This window comes from Halichoerus grypus, chromosome X, assembly GCF_964656455.1.
Source record: "Halichoerus grypus chromosome X, mHalGry1.hap1.1, whole genome shotgun sequence".
NCBI lineage: Eukaryota > Metazoa > Chordata > Mammalia > Carnivora > Phocidae > Halichoerus > Halichoerus grypus.
Genome location: NC_135727.1, coordinates 112,214,534 through 112,238,379, shown reverse-complemented (window position 1 = coordinate 112,238,379; position 23,846 = coordinate 112,214,534). Strand labels below are relative to the sequence as shown.

Below are 23,846 nucleotides of genomic sequence, written 5' to 3'. Positions count from 1 at the left end.
AAATCCCATTGCCGTGGTCCCTCTCCCTATCATGATGCTTCTGGATAAGGTCTGCCTTTCCATCTCCGTAATGGACTGTGGGAGGGGCCTTCAGTCACATGATCTCCCAGAGCTATAGCATCCCCCCCACCCAGGGATTTGCTATAATGTGTCTTGGGGCCTGAACACAGGAAAGACACGTCAGTCTCAGGGCAAGTGATGGAGGGTTAACCAGAGATGAGGCCAACAAGCAACGTATCTTCACCTTCACTTGCTCCCCGTAGTCCATGTTCTCTGGCTGGTCCCTCTAATTAGCTGCAGCAGGGGAGAGGTGGCAAAATCGAGACCTAGACCTCAATGGGTATGGCACAAACCAGTTTGCTAATTGTAAATTGGCTCAATTATCTTGCAATTAACTGAACTCTCTTCTCCCACTAGCATATCTTAGCCTGGCCGTGAGTTTTCTCAGCATGTGCATCTAGGTCAGGCTGCTGTAGGGGAGGGCAGCCATCGGAGTCCTTATAATCAGCCAGTGGGCTCATTAACGTGCTTGCAGGGCTCCAAGGACGGTGTGCACTCGGAGCCATTTTTTTTAAACCCCTCGTCTTGTGGGAAGACCAGGCAATTAGGGAGTGCAAGTGGAGGGGCCGGCTGAAGCACGCTAAGCGCTGTCAGGCCCACTGACGCACGCTGGGATGCACGCGCAGCCAGGGTGAGAGCCTCGTCCAGTGCACCCGTGGCCAGAAGGCCTAGGGGTTCACCCGGCGGGGGCCAGGGAGTAGGCCGCAACCTCCACTGGACGCCGTGGTGGCTTTAAGAGCTGACACTCTCTCACGCGCGCGCACACACACACGCACGCCTCACACGACACCGTCCATTTCACTTGGACGTGGAGTAGCATTTCCCTTGTCCACACAGCCAGATATATCAGAGAGCACACGTTTCTCGACTGCACTTCTCCACCTGAGCTTCAGTCGTGGCTGGAGCAGAGGCCGCCAGCGCCCTGCCCGAACCCCCATGGGGCTAACACTGTCCCCGCACACGGAGCACGACGGCGAGCACTTGTGACTGTCCGTATGAGGGTATCGTCCGGCCACGTCAGCATGGGTGGCTCCCCTAAGCGGCAAGCTGGAGGGACAGGGAACAGTGCCGGGCCTGTCCTCAGCCAACGAGAGAGACGAGTGCAGGGATACACACCCCAGCTTCCTTGCCTCTCAGGTAGCAGACCCCGACGCGTGTTCGGTACTGTCCCCGCCGCCCCCGCCCTGCCGCCCCCTCCCCCCGGGAGCTCCCCAGCAGGGCCCAGCTGTCCACCGCGGTCTTCTGCTCATGCACGTGCCCGCTGTTGTCTTCTTTCCCAGGTCATCCCCTTCCCCCCCCCCCCCCGCAGTGCTTCTGGGGATGAGCTCCCAGGCCAACCGCTTGCACGCAGATCCTCTTCTCAGGGTGCACTTCTGGGGAAACCCAACCTAAGACACAGCCAGGGCAACACCGCAGATCTGGGCCATCCCGTGGCAGCGGGGCAGATGCGCCTCTCTCTCTGGCCAGTGACAAGTACCCCGGGACGGGGGCTCAGGGGCTGCATTTGGATCACGCTCGTGGTTTCCAGAGCAGGTCTACAGTGGAGGGGTTCTCAACCAGGGGACGATCTTGCCGCCCCCTGCCCCCGCCAGCCGGGGGCTGGCTGGCAATACCTGGAGCCACGTTCGGTTGTCGCAGCTGAGGGGGCGAGGGCCACGGGCATGCAGAGGACCGCGCCAGGGATGCGCCGGACGTCCCCGCACAACACATGTCAATAGCGCCCCGGTTCGGCCCTCCTGGCACCGTCCAGGGCACCAGAGCCAGAAGACCTGGCTGCGGGTGCCTTCGTGGTCTCCGAAAGGGGGATAAAATATTTACTTGACAAGATTCTGAGGAGCCTGGGGTTGAGGTAACTAGAGCGTGGCGTCCGCCCATCGTTCCTCCATTCGACGGCGCCGACGTGGCGCCAAGGAGTGACCACCCGTCGGTGAGCGAACAGGGATGGCAAAGACATGGTCTCTGCCCTCAGAGCATCCGGAGGCCGGGTGAGGAGAAACGGTGCGCACGCTCCATTCCTTGCCAAGGTGAAGGCCGGCTGTCCTCAGGCATGCGGTCCGTGTGCAGGGGCAGGAGAGCAGGGAGCGGGAGACACGCTTCTTGGAGGTCAGGACGGCATATCTGAGGGGGAGGAGGTGGAGACGGGCAGGCCTCTCAGCAGAAGCGGCAGGCGTCTGCCAGGACGGGGCGCCCTGGGCGGGGTGGCCTGTCCGTGGCCGGTGACTTGGGGCCGAGCACAGACCCGTGGGAAGGAGAGGAGAGAAGAGCTGGGAAGGAGGCAGGCGCCACGTGGCCAGGGGCCCATCGCAGGGCAGGGCCGGGCCGGGCCGAGGCGGGTGAGGCAGCTAGGGCACCGCCCGAGCGCGGGTGTCTCCCTCAACCTGCCGCCCCAGGCCCCCTCGCTTGCCTCACCCGGGCTGGCCCTCCTCCTCTGCCCTGCTCGGAAGCCAGGAGTCTGCTCCCCTAGCCAGGGGCGGCGAAGTCTCGCACTTCTTTCTCTTCCAGGAGGATGTCTGAATTACGGCGTAGAAAAATATGCTTTAGCCATCCAGTGTCAGACTTAGCCTAAATTCGGGCAAGTGGGGGTGGGGAAAAAGAGAGACAGGGGAGGATGTGTAAAAGAGTGAAGAAACTGAACTGGACTTCCAGCCCCCTTGAGGCGCTCCACAAGAATCCACTTGCCCAAAGACAGCTGATGGGCCTGCAGAAAAGCATTCTTGTCTCTCCCTGGACCGGGGTCCTCTAGCTCTCAGGAGCCCTCCGTCAAAAAGTGTTGAATCCTCTCTCAGTGGACCGTCCTATCTACGATACATGCAGCTGTCACCATTGCCATTGGTTAAAACCCACCCCGGTTTTCCAGCTGTGTGAAATTCGGGCGTTCCCCCGATTTGTCTTGGCTTCTTTTCCTTTGTGAGCCTTTCCTATGAATATCCCATCATGGCCGTGTCTCGCGTAAACCTCGAGATTCTTTTAAAAACCTGCCCCGAAGGGCCGGCACATCTCAAGGCAACAAAGGGAGTGGAAAACAAGGGCCCCTCAATCCTCTAGGAGCCCGTCACCTCCCTCCAGATCCATGCTTAGGATCCTGGCTGTGGTCTCCAAGACCGAGTGACGGCTGGAATGTGCTGCCATGGCCCGGGGACAGGGGCTCTCAGCTCCGTCACACGCAGGCCACCTTTTCAAACCGATAGTTTAATCCTGAGCCGTAATTCCCAGACGAGACGACTGGCCCACGGCATCCCTTGTAAAGCGCCCTTACTGTGATACACAGCGCAGCACAAGGGAAGTAAGTCAAGTTTATCAGAAGGGCATGTCCTGCGCACATCTACACGCCAACCATCAGGCAGATCACCGGAAGACTCAAGCAACAACTCCGACGCCGGCACCAAATACAGCGAGCCTCCACATAGGCGGGAGCTGCTACACACGTGGGCTCTGTGGGGTGTGTTCAAGCGGTGATGGGCACCAGGCGCAGCCCTGCCGTTCACGACAGGAGACTCAGAAACAGTCAATGATTCTGGGTGAAGCGCTGGCCAAGAAAAGAAATGCGCGACAGCCGCATTCCTGCGCAAACTGGCGTGGACTGGGACCGGACCGGAAAGTGCGTATTCTTCGGCTCGTTGCCTACGCGTCGGTGGCGGCGTGCTCTTGGCCTTGAGTGGAAAACAAAGGTCCGGCCCTGCAGTGAAAGTGCGGGCTGCGGGCCTCAAGGCCCGGAGGCGGAGGCAACAACAGGAGGAGGCTTGAGGCCCGCCGCTGTGGCCTGCAGAGAGCGCACGTGCGCACAAGCGGATGCTCCCGCGGGGTCGGGGGGGGGGGGAGCCCGGGGGCGGGGGGAGAGCGGGGAGGGCGGGGGGCTCCCATCCACTTCCGGCCCAGCCCGCAGGGAGTCCGGACCCGGCGCGGTGGCGGCTCCGACATGTGCGGGTGTTTTCCCCAAATCACAGGTATGTTGTGTGGTGCTTTCGGTGGGGCGGGCTTCTGGCCGTCCATTTGCAAGTGAGGCTCCTGGCTCCACGGTGGAGTTGCGGCGCTGGCGAGACTCTTACCTCGACGTGAAAGGCAGGGTTTTCACCCCGCCCCTCAAGGCACTTGCGTTTTGTCTTCTCTTTAGGGCCCCCTTTGTCCCGCGATGCAACAGGCTGTAGAACGAGCTTTGGACCGTGCGGACTATGTCATCGCAAGTGCCCAGCAGAGGCCTCCTAAAAGGAAACGCTCGTCGAGTGGGGAAGCATCTCTCTATGAAAAACTTTATGACATGTATGTGGAAGAATGTGGGAAAGAGCCTGAGGCTCCGGAGGAACTAAGAAGCAACGTGAACTTGCTAGAGAAGCTCGTCAGGAGAGAGTCGTTGCCCTGTTTGGTGGTCAACCTACACCCGGGAGGGGGGGGATATTCGCTGATGCTCGAGGGGAAACATGGGGCGTGTTCGGAGACCATTCGGCTGCCTTATGAAGGAGGGGAATTGCTGGAATACCTGGATGCTGAAGAATTACCCCCTGCTCTGCTGGACCTCCTGGAAGAATCTCAGGCTGACATTTTCCACTGTGGGTGTGTCATAGCACAGGTGCGGGACTATAGGCAGTGCAGTGGGGGGGGACCTCCCGGCTACCAGAGCAGGCATGTTCTCCTGCGCCCAACCATGCAGACGTTAGCCTGCGACGTGCAGTCCATAAGCAGCGACGGCCAGGAATGGACCCAGGAGGACAAACTGCTGCTTGAGAGCCAACTGATCTTGGCTACTGCGGAACCCCTGTGTCTCGATCCTTCCATATCAGTAGCCTGCACGGCAAACAGGCTGCTCTATAACAAGCAAAAGATGAACACTCGCCCGATGAAAAGGAGCTTCAAGAGGTATTCTGCACCCTCTCTGAGTCGGCAGCGGCAGCTGTCCGGTTGCCCACCTCCTCCTGAGCTCGGAGTATGGGCCTCTTGCCGAAAAGGCAGAGAGAGCCAAGCCGGGCGGCGGTATGACCTCAAAATTTCTAAAGCGGGCAGTTGTGTAGATACGTGGAAACAGAGACCCTGTGACTTGGCCGTCCCTTCTGAAGTGGATGTGCAGAAATATGCCAGAGGGAAGAGGTCCGCCAGACAGGATGTCTCACCTCCAGGAGTCTGGCCAGCCCACGAGGTGAGAGACGGGGGTGCGTTTGGATGTGAGGCTGGCGACGAGCCTCAGACAACGGAGCTGACCTTCATGCAGCCGCCGCCGCTGCCGCCGAATAATCCACCTTTCTCTGGACCGAGAAGGCCCTGGAAGGAAGGCGGGTGGGAGGGACAGATGTCTCCTCCGCACCCCTCCACAGACGACCATTCAGACGGTGTCCCGCCCGAGTCAAAGACTGCTGCTGTGGGGGTAGTCGTTCGGCCAGAGGCGGTGGTTCCGCGGAAGGCCAAGTGTCCAGTCCCCGCGTCCCACAGCTCCAGCGGCTCAGCCGGCCTCAGCGGGCTTCCTCCCGGGAAGGACCCAGAACAGCCTGAGATGGTGTCGGTTCGGTCTCCAGGCCAGGGCCAGGGCGTCAGACCGCCAGCTCTACGCCTCAGACTTCCCTGGAGCTCAGGGAAGAGTTGGTCGGGGAACAGTTTTACTCCATGGGAGGCCAGCAGCTTTCTTAAATCTCCATCTCCGGCTCCTGCTTCTAAGGCAGCAAGTCCTTCCCAGCAGTCCTCCGTGGACGTGAATCTAGTTAGCCCGCTTCCTGCAGCGCCCCCGTCCTCCGCCAGCGCACCACAGAGGACCCCGGCGAGCCGGGTCTCGGCCAGCTCCCAGCAGTCCTCTGTGAATGTGACTGGAGTTAGCCCGCTTCCCGCAGCCACCCTGTCCACCGCCAGCTCCCCGCTGGGAGCCCTGGCCACCCCGGTCACGGCCAAGGCCCAGAAGTCCTCTGTGGAAGTGATTCGAGTTGGCGTGTTTCCTGCAGGCACTTTGCCCACCAGCAGCTCCTCACCAAGAGCCCCGGCCACCCCGGTCACGGCCAAGTCCCCGGAATCCTCTGGGAAGCAGGGCACTCGAGTTAGCAGGCCACCTGCGACCACCCCGTCCCCCGCCGGCTCATCACAAAGCAGCCCCCACGCCCAGGTCACGGCCAGCTCTGCGGGCCCCGGTTGTGGAGCGCAGGCTTTGGAGCGGGGCTCCGGCCCCGGGCGGGGCTGCACGGCTGGCGCCACGGCTCCTGCGGGGGTCGAGTCCAGCGGCCTGCCCTCGGGAGCTCGGCCCCCCAGTGCGGTGCCCGCGGCAGCGCGGGGTCCTCCGGTCCGCGTTCAGTTTCTTTTTAAACACGCTTCCGGCCTCACGCCAGTAACTCTACTGGAGCTTCCCCAAGATTTGCTCCTTTTGAACACCCCGCAGCAGCCAGAGCAGCGGCTCTATCAGTTGATTCCCCAAGAACAACTTCAGCAAGCCTCCACTTCTGGTCCTCCGCAGCCGGTGCCACAGGGTTCAAGCGCACGAGGGGCCGCCGGTCCGAAAACGGCCTCATCTGCTCAGCCGGCTGTGGTCCTCAGCCGGGCTGGAGAGGGGAGTTTGCCGCAGCCCCGGGCGGCGCTCTTGGCTGTGCTCGGCTCTGCGGAGAGCCACGGAAGAGCCCGGCAGATCTGCCCTCGCCCTGCGCACCCACTGCTGCCGGCCCCTGCCTCGCAGCCGCCGGCCCCGCCGCAGGCACAGCCCTTGAGAACCTTGCAGGGCCCCGTGGCTGTCACGACAGTGGCCGCGCAGACAGCTGGGCCGCCTCAGAGCCAGCAGGCCGCGAGCCAGTCCGGAGGTAAAATGGACAGAGGCGCGCCTTCCCCTCCCAAATCCTGAGGCTTGCATTATTTGCTCTCTTTTTAAAAACACCAGAGCATGGGCCCAAACCAGCTCCCGAGTTTTGACTTCATTTTGGTTTTGGTTTCGTTGTTGTCGTTTTGTTTTGTTTTCCCGTAACGTGTCAGTATTTTGCGGTTAGATGTCCCAACTCTACGGAAGCACAACCTCCTGAGTGGTTTGTAGAAACCAGGCAGCGATGTAAGAAACTGGGATTGTTTTTGCTTGAAGTCATTGCTTTGTTGCTGTACTTGTAGCCAGAGCCATCTTTACGTTAACGTTCTAAAGTAGATCCAGCTCCAAACTGGGTTCTGTCTAAACCCCTAAAGCCTATAATTTCCCGAAAACCGTAACACTACACTAGCAAAACAGTTAGCACGGGTATTACTTTAATAGGATGGTTGTAAAAATTTGTAGATGAGCTAAAAATCCTGACCTAAAATGGATCGCCTTCACCATTTTTGAAAGTGTGCGGTTCAGTGATGCTCAGTAGATTCACGTTGTTGCACAAGGGATCCCTGGAAGTGTTCTCCTCTTGCAAAAGTGAAACACTATCCTCCCCGTTTCCCCCAGCATTCTCTTTTCTGTTTCCCCGAGTTGGACTGCTTCAGATACTTTGTGTAAGTGGAATCCTGAGGCAGTGTTTGTCCAAGGGCGTAGCTTTTTACAAATGGTTTCCCTGTACATAGTCTGGACTGAAGTGACCTATTAAACACTCGAAACACCTTTTAGTCACGGCCATACCACCCTGAACGCGCCCGATCTTGTCGAAACACCTTTTAGAAGAGTGGACTTGGTATGTGCTTAAAAGGTTTGTGCACATGTATTAAATGCAATTTTTACAAATTTGTTTTGAAAGGATCTGTGAAATCTGCCAAAAGATGATGTGCTTGCCAGGCTTATATGGAGGATGTGGGAGACTTCGCAAATGGGCAGAGCGGCTCAAGGGCGCCCCTGCTTGGTGGCGGTCCCCAGGCTGCACTCAGTGCCCACCCTGCCCCCCCCCCCCCCCCCGACCCCAGAGCCCAGCCCCTCTCCTCCAGGTACAATCACTGGCCTTGAAAAGGCACCTGTGGGATGTCTTGCTTTCTCCCTGTACAATCATTTACTTGGTTTAGAATGCCAGGTTATTTGCAGAAATTAAAGAGCTACACATTTGAAAATGTGTTGTATTTGTTTGCATTTCAAGTGTTTGCGACCTCTGGTTAGATTCTGAAGTGGAAACCGCCCCTCCCCACCCCCCCCCCCCCGTCTCTGCCTCTCCCCTCCTGGTGCCCATCAATTGTTCAGCATCCGGGCTCCCCCATGTCCGTTCCTGCTTTCTTGCATTGGTGGCGCTCAAAATAGCCCTGAAGTTCTTTCTGTTTCCCCTTTCTTTTTATGGAGGTGTAATTCACATAAGCGACAATCACCCATTTTCAGGGGTACCGCTGAGTGGCCTTCACTACATTTACATGGCTGTGCCACCACCAGCTCTATTTCCAAAACAGCTTCCTCACCCCAAACAGATCTCTGTAGCCAGGAAGCACTGGCTGCCCATCCTCCCCTCCCCCAGCCCCGGAAACACCAGTTTGCTTTCTGGGTCTGTGGACTTCCCTATTCTAGATATCTGCTGATGATGGGATCAGATAGCATGTGACCTTTCATGTCTGGCCTCTCTCACTTGGCATAATGTGTTCGAGGTTCGTGTGTGGTGTAACACGCATCGGGCTTTGTTCGTTCTTCTTGTTCGGCTGAATAATATTCCCTGGTGTGCATATACCTCGTTTTGTCTATCTGTCATCCATCGATGGACATTTAGCTTGCTTCCACCTTTTGGCCATTGTGAATGCTGTTGCTAGGAACGTTGCTGTGCAAGGATTTCTTTGAGAGCTTCTGATATTTTGTTGCATTACAATTTTTAAAGGGCAACCTGTCTCCCTAAAATTTGTTTTTCTATGTACACATGCATGCTTCCCTGCCTTTGGCCCTGACAGGAAAGGGAAATGAGGTCTGGCAGTTCCACTTTAAGAGATGAGCAAAGAGGCAGGTAACCGGTGGTTCCTACTTGATCAACCCCGCTGTACTAACGTGCTGTCCCGGCCCTGCTAAGGGAAGATTTCGGCCAACCTCCAGCCAACGGGTCAGACATGCCATGTGAGTGACGCGGAGCCCGGTAGGGCTTTAGGTCACCCATCCTGGACATCTCCGTGTATGGTGCCTGCACTTTTAAGAAGTGAACCAGCGTGATGACCACCTGCTAAGAAGAGTTTCCGCTTGGCCTTGGGAACCAACCAGACACCTGCACCCAGAATCCCACCTGATCTGATGTACTTCTTTCCTTTTGCCCTCTTGGTACTGGTGACCGTTGAACAATGTGGGGTTAGGGGCGCCGACTCCCCATGAAGTCAGCAATCTGTGTATGTCTGTTGCCTAGCCAAAAATTTAGCTCCTAATAGCTTACTGCTGACCGGAAGTCTTACCGATCGCTTAAACCGTCAGCTAACAGGTATGTTGTTGTCTGTTATATGTTTATATACTGTATTCTTATGATAAAGTAAGCTAGAGAAAGGAAAATATTATGGAAATTATTGGGAAGAGAAAATACATTTATAGTAGCGTGACATATATATCAAGTATAACCTGCATCTAAGTGGGCCCATGCAGCTCAAACTGGTGGGGGTCAAGGTTCAACTGTGCTGCGGGGAGACAGTGACTTAACTTGTGGTGGAGTAATGTGATGCTTCCCTCCTAGGCAAGCAAATTCAGCTTTGTGTCATATCACCATTTGGTGGTCTTTGTATATTTCCTTGTAATATCTGTACCAAAGTGCTTACTTCTTGGAAGGTTACTTTGGAGGATATCAACTGGCTATGTTTCGTGAATAAACTTTACTTTCATTTTAGTATCTTGAGAACCTGGAGGCTCTTCCCCACCGCAGGTCAGATTCATCATCTTAGTCTGAAATTAGATCCATTCAGTCTTTGTGTTCATGACTTAATGGCTGACCAACGTGCCGTGGTTGTGTGAAAGTAGGTGGCTCCAGAATGTTCTAACAGGGAGCAGAGAAGATGGTGCAGGAGATGATCATCTAGGAAAATTAGGTGGGGCCAGTATAGCAGGACTTATCTGGCAACTGGAGCCTCTGTTACAGGCAGGAGTTTGGCAACAGAATTGTATTTTTTTTAAGGGTACTTGGAAGTGCAGAGAGGAGTCTGGTTCTAGGTCACTGCTGTCCAACCGAAATATAATGTGGGCCTCATATATAATTTAAAATTTCTAGTAGTCACATTTTATTAAGTAAATAACAGGAGAAATTACCCTTAATAATTTTACCCAGTATATTCAAAAGATTATCATTTCTACATGTAATCAATATTTTCAAAAAAGATCTTATTTATTTTTTAAAGATTTTATTTGAGAGAGAGAGTGAGTAAGCATGAGTGGGAGAGAGGAAGAGGGAGAAGCCGACTCTCCGCTAACAGGGAGCTGGATGTGGGGCTTGATCCAGGGACTCTGGGATCATGACCTGAGCTGAAGGCAGATGCTTAACGGACTGAGGCACCCAGGCGCCCTAAGGATTTTATTTTTAAGTAATCTCTACACCTAATGTGGGCCTCAAACTCACAACCCCGAGATCAAGAGTCACATGCTCCACTGAGACAGCTAGGCACCCCTTATATCCTTACTGAGATATTTTACATTCTTTTATTTTTACTAAATCTTCAAAGTTCAGACAGTTACAGCCTGATTCAGATGCTAGATTTTCATCAGAAACACTTGATCCGTACTTAGGTTCTTATAAAATCTCTAGTTGAAAATATAGTTTTCCAATAACTGAATCGAGTACCAGTTTTTAAATTTAAGTTAGTTGAAAAAAATTAGTTCCTCAGTCTCACTAGCCATGTTTCAAGTGGTCAGTTGCTACATGTGGCTATGGTGTTGAACAGGGCAGTTCTAGAGGGACAAGCAGCAAAGGAGATCTTAGAGACAGAGCCTGAGGCATGAAGTGGGTAACCGTGCTTGAGAAAAGGCAGGGGCCAATCAGCGGAGCGCACAGTTGGGAGTGGGAGTGATCATGCTGATTCTGTGTGCTAAGCCAGAGCTCCCAGAAATCCTCGCTTCTGGTCACCTGGGCCTGCAGCTGCAGAGTCGAGAGCAAGGGGCCCCAGCCATGGGGTAGGGAGAGTAGTAGAGACTGGAAAACAAGGGTCAGCTCTTTCCCAGGCCCTGCCCTGCCACATTCAAAATGCTAATGAGGAGGGCGGAAACCATCCCAGTAGTTAATTTTCACTCACCTATCCCACCTCTGCCCCCAAGGAGCTTGGAACCTGTGGGAATTCGAGAGACCCACCTCCTGCTCTTTCACTCCTCTTCCCGGTCCATTTTCTTGGTCTCTTGGTCCTCAATCCACATGAAGCCAGAGCAACCCTGAGTTGGTAATTGTGGGAGCTGCGGTGTTGGGTACATGGAGGCTCACCGTATGATTGCATTTTGGCATATGTTTGTAATTGGCTATATATATCCATTTGAACAGTCAAGTTCCTGATGTTCCCACAGCCCTATTATATACCTTGTCCCATCCCAACCATCTTGTGCCAAAGTCCTGCCAGGCTGTCCCTCGGCTTGCCCTTCCTTCTTTCCTGCTGTACTCCCAGGGCTGCAGGCAGCAAAGGGTGTGCGAGTTAATTGTTAAATTCAGTTCAACAAGTTCCTCATTAGGGACAAATTACCTGAGTTTGAAATCTGCTAATTTTCCAATCAGAGTGAGTGTTTGCACTTGTGATTTGGAAATAATTACCATATGGTAAAAGCAAAGCCTATGTGGGGATTAAAGTAAAGGTGAGGGAGGACAGGAGCTTATTTTGGCATCTTCCTGGTAACTGGCGTTAGCATATGCAGATTAGTTGAGGTGCCTCTGGGGTTTGGGTGGGAAAGCTCCCCTGTCGTACTGTTTTGCAAAGGCTGTTTACTTCATGTGCTAATGGCCCTGAAAGGTGACCTTGGCCTTAAAGGGAGAGCTGTGTGGCCTTTATAGGCCTGAATTGCTTCTGGAAAGAGAAGTCTTTTGAATTTAGCTCTTTCATCTAAAAATACCTCTATGCTTTCGCTTTAATTTGTCATCAGCCTGAAGCTTCTGCCTGAGTTACAAATGAAAACATCTCCTTGCGGATGGAAGTGATGAGCCTAAATGTCCTTTGGGTGATCTTACAATGGACGTATTAAGGAAGAGCTCATCTGGAAGCATTTGAAGAAATGAAGGGTAAGATGTGAAGTGTAGAAATCTGAGTAGGTAACTTGCAGTAAATTTGTCCCAGTCCCAGTTACTATATTACTAGTTCGGGACACTTGGAAACCCACCGTAAAGAATAGTCAAAGTTTCGGGAAATTTACAAGCCAATGCAGAAAAACTCCTCCTGAGACTTTGCTTTTGAAATTTGGAGCCCAGAAGAGCTTGTCTTCCCTGAGAAGGCAGTGTCCCTCTTTCTTTCTGGTAACTGGAGTTGTACACGTTGTCAGGTTTCCCTTTACACCTCAGCTGACAGGAAACTCAAAACCAAATTTGAAACTGAAATCACCATATTTACATTTATGGTTAGCACTTCAGCATTCCTTGCTCTTTTTAAATTTTTAATTTCTTTTTAATTTTTTTTATTTTTATTATTTTTTAAAGATTTTATTTATTTTTTGACAGAGAGAGACACAGCGAGAGAGGGAACACAAGCAGGGGGAGTGGGAGAGGGAGAAGCAGGCTTCCCGACCCTGGGATCATGACCTGAGCCGAAGGCAGACGCTTAACGACTGAGCCACCCAGGCGCCCCTAAATTTTTAATTCCTATTTTAGTTCTTTTTACTTGTCTTTTGTCATAGACTACTTCAAATCTTTTGTCAAAAGAAGCTGGCAATGAACGCCTCCATATAATCATAAACAAATACATAAATAAATAGCAGCTTCTACTCGTTTATATACACTGCCTCTAATCTTAATAACCTTGCCCATTAGGTATTATGGTCTTCTTTGGACTGAAGAAACTGACGGTCAGATAGGACTGGCCTGAGGCAATAAAGGTATTAAGTGGCACAGTTGATATTTCTGTCTCCTTCCAAATCCATGACCGTGCCTGGGTACATGTAACTGATGTGTTGACAGGTCTCAACTCAGTGGTGGACTGTGTACATGAAACTTATTTTTTCCAGTCACCGCTTTCAACCACGTGGCACCAAGCCTCTTCCCATTCTTTCACGACACCTTGGGCATATCTCATAACTGTCAGGGTGACCTTGGTTGGTAAAGCTGACCAATCCCAAGTACAATTTCAATATTACATCCTCTGGGAGACAGAGGACTTCTGCGGATATGGTCCTCTTCCGACTCTAATGCTGTGATCTAGTGAGGTGCCCTGCAGGGCGGCGGGGGCGAGGGGGCTGTTCTGTTTTTCATCTGGGCTCCTCCTTCCCTGGGGCCTCCCTCAGCGAAGGGCAGCTATGCTTGCTGACTCCCGTGCCCTTCTCCCGGTTCTGTCTCCTATCTCCTGGACAGGCCCTCTAAGTAAGCCCTGTGCTCCTCCATATGGAGCCTTGGGAACTCCTAAGGTCCTTTTTCCAACTCCCACGGTTGCGATGATGTTGCCATTTTCTTTCCAGGCACATTAACGCCTTAGTACTTTTTGAGCTTCTCACGTTCAGATATCTCCTGGCCACAAGGGGGCACCAGACTCCAGGTTCACGCACAACACACCACTGAGCTATTTGTTAAGCCCGGGCAAGAATTTCCTCACCCACAGCTCCCAGGGCCGCAGGGTGGGCCTGCGGATCTGTGCAGCTCGCCGAGGGTCCAGGCAGGAAACTGGGTGCCAACTTTCCTGGCATGCAGACCTTCCCACTGTCCTCGAGCAGCTCTCTCCCTTCCATGTCTCTCGGTTTGGGGGAGCAGGAGGGCACCGGTGTATCTCCTCTTCCCGTTCCCATTCTGCCCCAGGAGAAAGCAGCCTCTCACCAGGAACACTCAGCTCCGCTCCCTCCCCTCTCCGGTCCTTTCGTGTGGACATAGCATGGTGGGTGGTGGCCCGAAGGGAACAGTCTGAGCTGTAATAGGGCCAGCGGTGCCATTTCTCAGTACTTTTCTCTGAGAGTATGCGTCTGCTGGGTTGGAAGGTTGGAGCCCTTCTTCAGGATGTGGGAGCCCCTGATGCTTTCTGTCTCCAGCTTTGGGCTTCAGCAGCTCTGGGACAACAGGAAGAGTCCTGTTGCACGCACGCGTGCACACGCACACAACCACACAGCTTCCCAGCCTTCTTTCATTGTCTCCATCTAAAATCTCTGGCTTCACCCTCCCAATTTCCAATGGGAAAGGGCAGAGGTCTACAGCTGGTGGGACAGTTTTTCGAAGGACTGTTTGGGGTGAGTTTTCTGAAGAGTTTAAGACTTGAGCAAGAAGTCAGTGGCGAAGGTGGGGGCAGCTCGGGAAGCTTTCGCCCTCCACCCCTATTATCGCTCTGGGGTGCATTCTTTGATAGGGAAAAGTGATGTTCCCTCAGAGTTGTGTTAAGTGGTAGCAAAAATAGCTTCAAAACAAAGCCCCTCATGCCCCTCCCCCACCCAGGAGGCTTACTCTTGGGCTGTAAACAGCTCTTTAGGGAAGTGTTGGAGATTCTGTGCCAGAGGTGGAGGGGGAAGGGGGTGATTTTTAAGAAGTGTTATCTGGGGCTATGCATCTTCCTGATACTCTGAGAAAACAGTTATTTTGAAATTATTATTATTTTTTTTTTTGGTGTTGTTTGGAGAGTGCGGCATTTGAAATTGAGATTCTGGAGGCTTGTGGTTCTCAGGAATGATGACGTCTAGGGTATAAAACCATGGGGGTGGTGAACACAATCACTGGAAGAGGAGGTCAAGGAGCCCAGGGGCCAGACTACTGGAAGGCTCATCTATCTGTAAGGATACTGAAATCACCTAGGATTCTTACGTTATAGTGATGAATCAGGCCCTAGAATCTTCAACGTATGCAGGGGAGTTGACTTCCCACTATGGGGAAGAAGAATGGTTGGTTTTAGGGGTCAGTTAGATCAAGATATCCCTTGATACTGGTCGTGGAAGACTTCTTCAATGTCATCTTTTAAATATTGAGAGCATGCTTACATTGCAAGGCCTTTTGCTTGATACTTGGGAGGAGGAGTGAGGCACACTCTCCGTCTTCAGTAAAATTAAAGCTTATTCAGGGAAAACAGGTGATAGAAGTTAACTAAATTTATTGCAGTAATCATGTCGCAATATATACATATGTCAAATTATTGTGTTGTACACCTAGAATGAATACAATGGTATATGTCGATTATATCTCAATAAAACTGGAAAAAAGTCTACTCAGAGAGAAGGGAAATACACAAATGACTATAAATCAAGGAGACTATGGCAAATATCGTTAAAGATGAAGTCTTTTCAGAAGGAACTGGGGAAGACCTCACAAACGAGATGATCTTTGAGTGGATCTTGGCTTGGATTTTGATAGGTTGAGATGGGTGAGGGAAGACGTGTTCTTAGCAGAGGAATGCTGGAGGATGATGTGTGCAGAGAGGGAGCTGTATATTTATAGCATGGTGTATGGGCAGAGGGGTAGTGAAAGATAAGGCTGGAATGATGGATTGGCTCCATATCCTGGATCTTCTTGGTAATTTAAATGAAACAAAGACTCCACTGTTTGAATAAGGAATCCAACAGAGGGCAGATTTATAACACTTTCTTGCCTGAAGGGAGAGAAAGAAATTCCAAAGCTCTTCTTCCACTTAACAAAAAAATCTGACAGATAAATTTGTCACTTTCTGGGAAACAGAATTGACAACTTAAGTATTATTATTAGCAGAGTGATACATTATTAAGTAAGACGACCATAGTTTCAGACCTTTAGGCGTTACAGGTTCTATTTTACAAGATATAGCAACAAATGTTGATATTCAGGTATCTTAAGAGATACGTCTCCTTACAAATAACACCTTAAAGGATCATTTTATACCAGAAAACAAAACAGGATCATGGCCTTTCACTCAAACCTCCATACCGGCCAGGAGAGTGGGACAGATACTTGAGTAAATGCTCCCAGTTATAATTTCATGACATGATACTGCTTCTCTGCACCTGTTGGAAGGGAACATTTTCTCTTTATCTTTCTGAGATTTTTCACCAGTGGTTGGGCTGGCAGTTTTAAGATTAAGCATTAAAATTCCAAGAAGCTTAAATCTTAAAATAGGAAAAAGAAAAAGGTTATTGAGTAGGTTAACAAAGTAAATATGAAATTGATAACATTAGAGTGAACCATATGAAATTGCTGATATGTGACCATTTTTGCCCAATTAAATTGGCAGTTTCATATGGTTCAATCTAATATCTCCAGTTTCAGTCTGAAATGCCAGGTGAGAAATGCGAAGTTAATTTGGTTAATACTGGGGAGCCACCATTGGAGGAAAAGTGCTGTGACCGGAGCTGTGGTTTAGCACAGTTGGTCTGGCAGGAATGTGAAGGAGGAATTGGAGGGGGAGAAACTGGATTAAACCTTACTTTAATACCCATCATACTTGAAATATACCCCTAGACCTGCATCCATAGTATAAATCGATTGAGAAGCTAAATTAGCAGTAACCTTCTAAGTTAAAGATTGAGAGTTTAAATGTCTCCCCAGTGATGGACTACAATGGGTGGCCTATAAAAATGGGTTTTTATGCTCCAGTAGATCCAAATCTTGGCAAACTGTTCTATCAACTTGATTAAAAAAAACCCCACTCATCTACCTACATCAAGGGGGAAAGGAGGCATCTTCAAATACATGGCTCTCCATGCTTGCCTTCCCATCACACAGATCCCACAAAGCCTGCTGAGACACCCTTCCTCGAATCCTCCCGAGAAACATAGGTTTATATCTACAGATAATACTGTGAATGACAGTTGCAATTTTTACTGCTTTTTTGAGGATAAGGCAGACTGACAAAGGAATAAAATCCCATGAGAATAAAATCAGAGGGCTTTTTGGGCAAGCCTCCAAGTCACAGAATAGGCTCAATAGCCGGGAATACTCTTACTTCATTGTTTCTCAAACTTTGGTGTGCACCCAGAATCACTGGGGGCCTTGTTAAAACACAGATGGCTGAGCCCCACCCTCTGAATTTCTGATTCGGTAGATCTGGGTGGATGGGGCCTGAGAATGGGTATCTCTAACAAGTTCCCAGCTGAGGCTGATGCTTCTTCTGGTCCTGAGACCACAGTTTGAGAACACTGCTGTACTCTGAGGAAAGGCCTGAATATGTCTGTGAGAAGGGAGTGCTCTTTCTGAAGAAAGAGAAGCATGAAAGATTAAAAAAGAAAAAAAGGATAGAGTAAGGATAGAATACTCAAGGTAACTGATGTCATCCAGGTCGGTCTGCATGAGTGAGCCCTGAGAATTAGCATTTCTAAAAAGTTCTCAGATGCGTGGCTGCTTCTGGGCCAGGGACCACCCACACTTTGAAAACCACAGTCTGTGTACTGATTACATGGCAGTCCTCCAGGATGAGTGCCCTATTTCCAAATTTAAATCTGAACTATTTTTGGAGGAGACCCTTCAAAAATGTGGGTTCTCTGGGCAGAATGCCAATTGTCTCCCAGTCTTAATACCTTTATCTTAGTGAAATGGGTAGTAAAGACAGAGAAGGACCCTGTGGGAGGGGGGAGGAAGCAGAGGAGAGCAGTTCATCAACTAATAATCTCTTGCTAGAGACGCACTGGGTCCCAAGTCTCCAGATCTCCAAAGCTAAATATATATCCACATGAGTATTTTAAGCAATAGAGAAAACAGGAAAATACCAAAAGTGATGGTGGAGATACAATGCTATTAAGATTCGTTTTTAAACCTGCTGGCTGTTTGTTACATTAAAACCTTCTGAAAGAGAAAAGCTATGATCATTACTCTTTGACCTGGACATTCTTGGAAACAGGAGGGCCTGGCTTCTACAAGAACCAACCTGCCTTCTGGAACACCATTTACTTCATAAAAATACCATGTGTGTTTTCTTTGCTATTCCTGGGGAGGGAGTGCCAGTTTTAAAATCCCTTCCTCTAGTTAAAAATGGTGTTATCAAATATCTCCTTAATCAGTAACTGTAAAATACTATGTTATTATATCAAGAATGAGCTTGGAGACCTCAAGATGCCAAAGATAGTTATGGCAGAGAGTGAGGGCCAGAGTGAATGGAGATATAAAGGCACCTCTATTTGTTCACATCTTGAAATTATAGGGTTGTGGGGAAAATATTATCCAGTCTTCCTGAGAACTGGCAGTATTCTAGTTGCTATATTTTTTTTGATGTGTTTTTGAAGCAAAGCTTAAGTATAGTCATAAGGACAGACTCTGGATCTTATGTTTTTCAATTCCCATGATGACTTTAATATGGTAGTCATTCATTGAGGCGATTAAGGGATTGAGTAATTAAAAAGGGGTAGGGTTGCCTTAAAATCAGTAGCATGACCCACAGACACCATTTCTCCCTGCTATGGTCCTAGTACCTGGAACCATGCCCCGAGTCCAGAATTGTCCTTGACTAAATTAGGCTCCCTGGACTACTGCTTCCCATTTCCCATCAGAAGCTGTCTATGGAAGATGGATTCAGTTGCAGAGAAATAAGTATGAGTGTATGTATGATAGTACAAGTTTGTCTTTTTAGTCATCAGTTATATTGATTTTCTCAGCCATTATTTCTCTGAAAATTGTCTTCAGAAAAAGAACATCGGCCAGGTGCCTTTTCTGGCCAGTATAAGGTCAAGTCTGTTTCCTCTGGTCATGGGTAGAGAACCTTTTAATCAAACTTTCCATTGGAGAAGTCAAGGTCAGTGCACTGAGAATCTGTAAAGTAGGGTTGCCAGATTTAGCAAATAAAAAGATGGGACACCCAATTAAATTTGAATTTCAGGTAAACAATAAATAATTTTTTAAACTATGTCTCATATGCAGCTATTCAAATTTAAATTAATTAAAATAAAAAGTAAAATGCAATTCCCCAGTTGCACTGGCCATGTTGTCGAATGCCACATGCGGCTAGCGGCTGCTGTATGGGACAGTGCAGGTTAGTGCACATTACAGAACCTCTCTGTCACCAGAGAAAGTTCTGTTGGACAGTGCTGCTCACGGTGAGCCGGGAAGATATTCCTGGAGCTAGGTCCCCAGGCAGTTGGGCTGGGTTAGCAGGCTCTTGACATCCTATCTCTTTCTCCTTTACAGACAAAAATGCAGGTGATCGCCAGAGACCACAGGGAAAGGGATAGTCCAACCCTGGGCCCATTCATGGGGCCGATCACTCAGTGTCTGGGCAGATCCAGTTAAATTGTCTGTCTAGCATTGCTCCCGAGAAAAACAGATCCTTCATATTTGTGTGGGGCTTTGCGGATAACTGAGCGCTTCCAAGTCCACATGGGATTTTATCCCCACAGTAACTCCATGGTAAACAGGCCCATGAAAGAAATGAGAACAGGAGAGTGAATCTGGTGCAAGAATTGCTTCATGCTATAGTGCAGGATTTCACACTTGAGCAGGCATCAGAATCCCCTGGAGGGCTTCTTAAGACGCAAATTGCTGGGCCCTGCACCCAAAGTTCCTGGTTCAGTAGGTCTGGGCTAGGGCCCAAGAGTTTGTATTTCTCACAAGTCCCCAGGTCCAAAATGCCGGTCCAGGGACCACACTTTGAAAACCACTGCTTTTGTGCTATGGTCCTACCCCGGCCGAGTGATACAATGAGTTAGAGCTTTTTGTTTTCTCTGACTTGGCCAACTCCTCAGCCTCTTAGGGCCCCTTTGACCAGCTGTGTCTGTTCACTGATTTCTATCATTATCACTTGTAGCCTTTGGGCAGCTTTTATCCATCTTCTGGTTTGATAGTAAATCAGAGTGGAAGCAACATCAGCGGAGTCCAAGTTGACCTTCTTCCCTGTCTCTGCATCAGACTGTGGTGTGCTCGGATTGTGGTCTGGCCAAGCTCACTGGGTAGATATTTGAAGTTTTCATTTACCTATACACAAACTAAACATCAGAAAGGGAAAAAGGAAATAACTTGCTCAGGGTCACAGAGTTAGTGAGAGGTGGAACCAGGATACGAATCTAAGATTTCCAACCTCAGTTTTGGTACTTAAGAATGCCCAGAGGTTTGTGATTTTTTTTCAAATGATAATGGAGTCTGTTATAATTTCAACTGTAAAGATCTTAGATGAGGATTAGGTGTTCCCCGCAGTTTGTGGAGATCAGCTGGACCTGTTTGGGACATCAACCCCTCGGTTGCTTTATCACCCAGCTGACTACTTCACCTTATGGTGGTGGTTTTCACCATTTTACAGCTCTCAACGATTTTTATTCACTTGTTTAACTTGTCCTCACAATGGATTATTGGTTAAAGAGAGGAGGCATCAAGAATATGAGTTAGAATAGAATGAGCTACTGAACAATACACTTAAAAATAGTTCAGATGGTAAAAAAATAGAATGATCTATTAATGAGGGACATAAAAGTGATAATTCTCAATTTTGAGCTCAGACCTATAAGGTATATTCATATTATCATTTCTTAATACATCAGGGTATCTCTAGTTCTTCTAAACAAAAGTGAAAAGGAGAAATTTTTATCCAATTTGGCTTTTCCTTTATTGGGAATAAAATTATCCAAGCCCACAGTGTGTTATTTCTGGAGAAGTACTTGCAAATAGCAGCCAGAAAGTTCTCGTGTCTCCTCTTTTAGAAACAAACCATGAAAATTATAATAATAAAGTAATTGATTTTTTTAAGTGCAAAATTCAAGAATTCCAAATACCAGGTCATAGAAGCTGTTCGGAGGGCGGTAACACATAGTTAAATTTCAGTCTAGATATTAATACACATTTGGGCCCAAACACAATATTGATGTGTCATTTTGAATTCGTAGCTAAGCCATGCTCTTTCTTGCATACTGAATTTAAAATAACTTAAGCAGCATGTACCATTTGTTAAATGGGGGAAGAGTCAAACTTTGGCCTTATATATTATGAATATTATTAAATAATATATTAAAATAGAAATTATAATACAATCTTTAATAGTGTGCTGATCTAGATTCATTTTTTAAAAGTTGCCTCTTCATATATATCATGCTAAAATAACACAATGATTTAGCATTTTCGTGGAGGCTGATGAGATGACAGATTTCTGTGAATGCATTTATAAGGATCGAGACCTGAAGTGAGGGGTGATTTCTGTGGAGAGAGTAGGGTAGGTTGGTGTGTCTCTGACTGTGTGTTTTCTGTTAGTCAGGGCTTTTATGCTAACATCAATTCTAGTGCAAGTAATAGAAATCTAAATCAAGCCAGTTTAAGCAAAAAGAGGGGTTTATTGGCTCCGCAAACTGATATGTTCTTGAGGGCTCTAAGACATCAACTATATCAGAAGGCTCTCTGCCATTCCCTCTCTCCTCTCAGCTCTGTGTCTCTCTTTGTGTTGGTCTCTTTATCTCCTAGATATTCTTCCATGTAGTTGGGGGAGAGGGCAAAGCTCACATCATCCCAGCTTCGTTGACTTCTACTATCCATAGATGGTAGACAAACAGATGATAGGTAGGAAGCAGACTAACAAAAGAAGGATACAATTCTGGGAAGAATCCCATTTAACTCTACTTGATTCATGTTCTCACCTCCAGTGGCTGGGGAGATGGGCTGTTATAACTGGCCAGGCCTTGATGACATGCCATCCATGTTGTGCGGTGGGGGAGAACCGCACAAAGTGGGAGAAAGGCAGTTCCACAGCGCAAAGGGGCCCGAAGAAGGAAGGCTGAGGTGCTAGACAAAGACAGGCTGCAGACAGTGGCTCTGGTATGTGTGTCACCCGGATGTCTTCAAGGTCTCCAGACACCTTGAATGTCCCTTGGAAAACAGCTTGAGCTCCTGAGCTGGACATTCCCCATTTGTCCCTCCGGATCTCATCTGGAGAATGGCTGCTTCTGGTTGGGTCCACTCAGTGCAGACACCAGCAAGAGATTGGAGGCAGGAAGCGGGAGGCATCGGGGCACCCCCCACCCCCCTGCTTGCTCCCTGCCAGACTGCCTTGGACAGCAGCTGTTTTCCTCTCGTGAAGGCCACCCCAGCAGCAGGCAGCCCTGTCCCAGAACTACAGCTTCTGCCAGTTTCGGTGACTTTCTCCGTCCCTTGCCCCTTTCAGGTCTAGGTGGAGGCGGCTTCCCCTGCAGCTGCCCCACGGTGTCTCACCACCTTGTCGATTGCTTTTAACCCTGCCCTCCTGCTGAACGCGGTCTCCCCATCAGATTCCCCCCAGTTCCACTTTTAAGTGCACCGTCTCTTTCCTGCAGGGCCCTGCCCTTCCTTTGCACCATTGCAATTCTAGTCCTCCTGGAGTCCTTCTTCCAAATATTTCTGAAAGACCCCCGCTGAAAGCTTATGTACTCACCCAGATGCACCCTGCTTGGGATTGGCACCTCAGCCGCCCTTTGGCTGCCAAGGTTCATGGTCTTTGGATTTTTGCTCCCTATGGCCTTGCTCCCAGCAACGGGCACAAGCTCCTGCTTTCCTTCTGCAAAGACAAACTCATAATATTTAACAAGCATTTACTGAGGATGTAGGGATAACCCAAAGAAATAAGGTAGAAGACGAAAAGAAAAGTGTGAAACTTGCCTTAGAGTGTTGTTTGGTGCCCTTAGGAAGCACTCTCTGGGGCTTGGGGCCCTGCATGAATCTCGGGGCCAGTTTGCCCCCTGGCTCTCAACTTCGTACCCCCCACCCCCGCAACCCCGGGAGTTAAGAGCTGACTGTAGTAGGGCCTGATCAGCATTAGCGAGTTCTTTTGAAGGTGCAGTTGGAGATGGTGTATTGACAGGAATGGACTACTCAAGTGTTGAGGACCTTAACTGATTTTAAGAGAAGGGTAGACCACACCGCTGCTGTTGAGTTTGCTGCCTAAAGTTGGAGAGAATCTAGACGCTTAAAGAATGTCAGCTGTGTAAGTCAGAGGAAAATGCATTTAAAATACGAAAAAAAAAAAAGGGGGGGTGCCTGGGTGGTGCAGTCAGTTAAGGTTAAATGTCTGACTCTTGGTTTTAGCTCAGGTCGTGATCTCAGGGTCCTGGGATTGAGCCCCATGTAGGGCTCCATGCTTAGCACAGAGTCTGCTTAAGACTCCCTCTCCCTCTCTTTCCCCACTGCACGATCTCTCTCTCTCTCTCTTTTTCTCTCAAATAAACAAATACATCTTTTAAAAAAATAAAGTAGGAAAAAAATTTTCTGCATCTGTTTGTAGCCCTGGAGCTGCGTGCCCACGAGGCCCGCTTTCTGTAATTAACTAGATATGTCAACAGGGAGAGGGGAAAAGTGTGTTGTATAGTTTTGTGTTAAAACTCTTCACATTCCCATGTCCTTCGAGGGCCAGGGACTCAGGGGCAGGTGGGTGCTGGCAAACAAGATGGGATGTGCTTGATACACGATAACGTTGCCCCACATGAAGAAGCAAGGCTGAAGCCCACAGAAGTCAAGCGCCGCGACATTCCCTGGGAGCCAGAGGGGTCAGGAAGGAGCTTACCCTCACCGCTTCCTCCAGCCCGCATCCCAGGCAGCATATTAGCGTTCCTGCAAATTAGGGTGGGCGTGAATGGGATATGAGTAGCAATGTGTGGGAGTCTATAGAAGCTGTCAAAAGAAATACTTTTATTTAGTATTCAAGACAAAAATCAGCTATGCTAGCCTCTGAAGGAGCGCTCACTCTCCAGTAGGACTTTCTGCAGCGAAGGGAATGTTCTCTATCCGTGCTGTCCCAGTCCGGTAGCCCCTAGCCACAAGTGACTGCTGAGCACTTGCAATGTGGCTAGTGGGACTGGAGAAACGAATTTTTGATTTAATCTAATTTTAATTAATTTAAATTTAAATAGCCACACGTGGCTATAAACTACCAACTTAGACAACACAGGGAAGTATGCAAAATATATCTTGATTTGGGGCAGAGGACTAGGGGACTTACATAGCCTTAGG

At 49.4% G+C, this 23,846-nt stretch overlaps 1 pseudogene; it reads left to right on the top strand.

Annotated features, from left to right (window-relative positions):
* Positions 1-4,189: 4,189 nt before the first annotated feature.
* Positions 4,190-23,846, top strand: part of LOC118532101 (transcription factor SPT20 homolog pseudogene) — an 86,477-nt pseudogene continuing 66,820 nt past the window's right edge.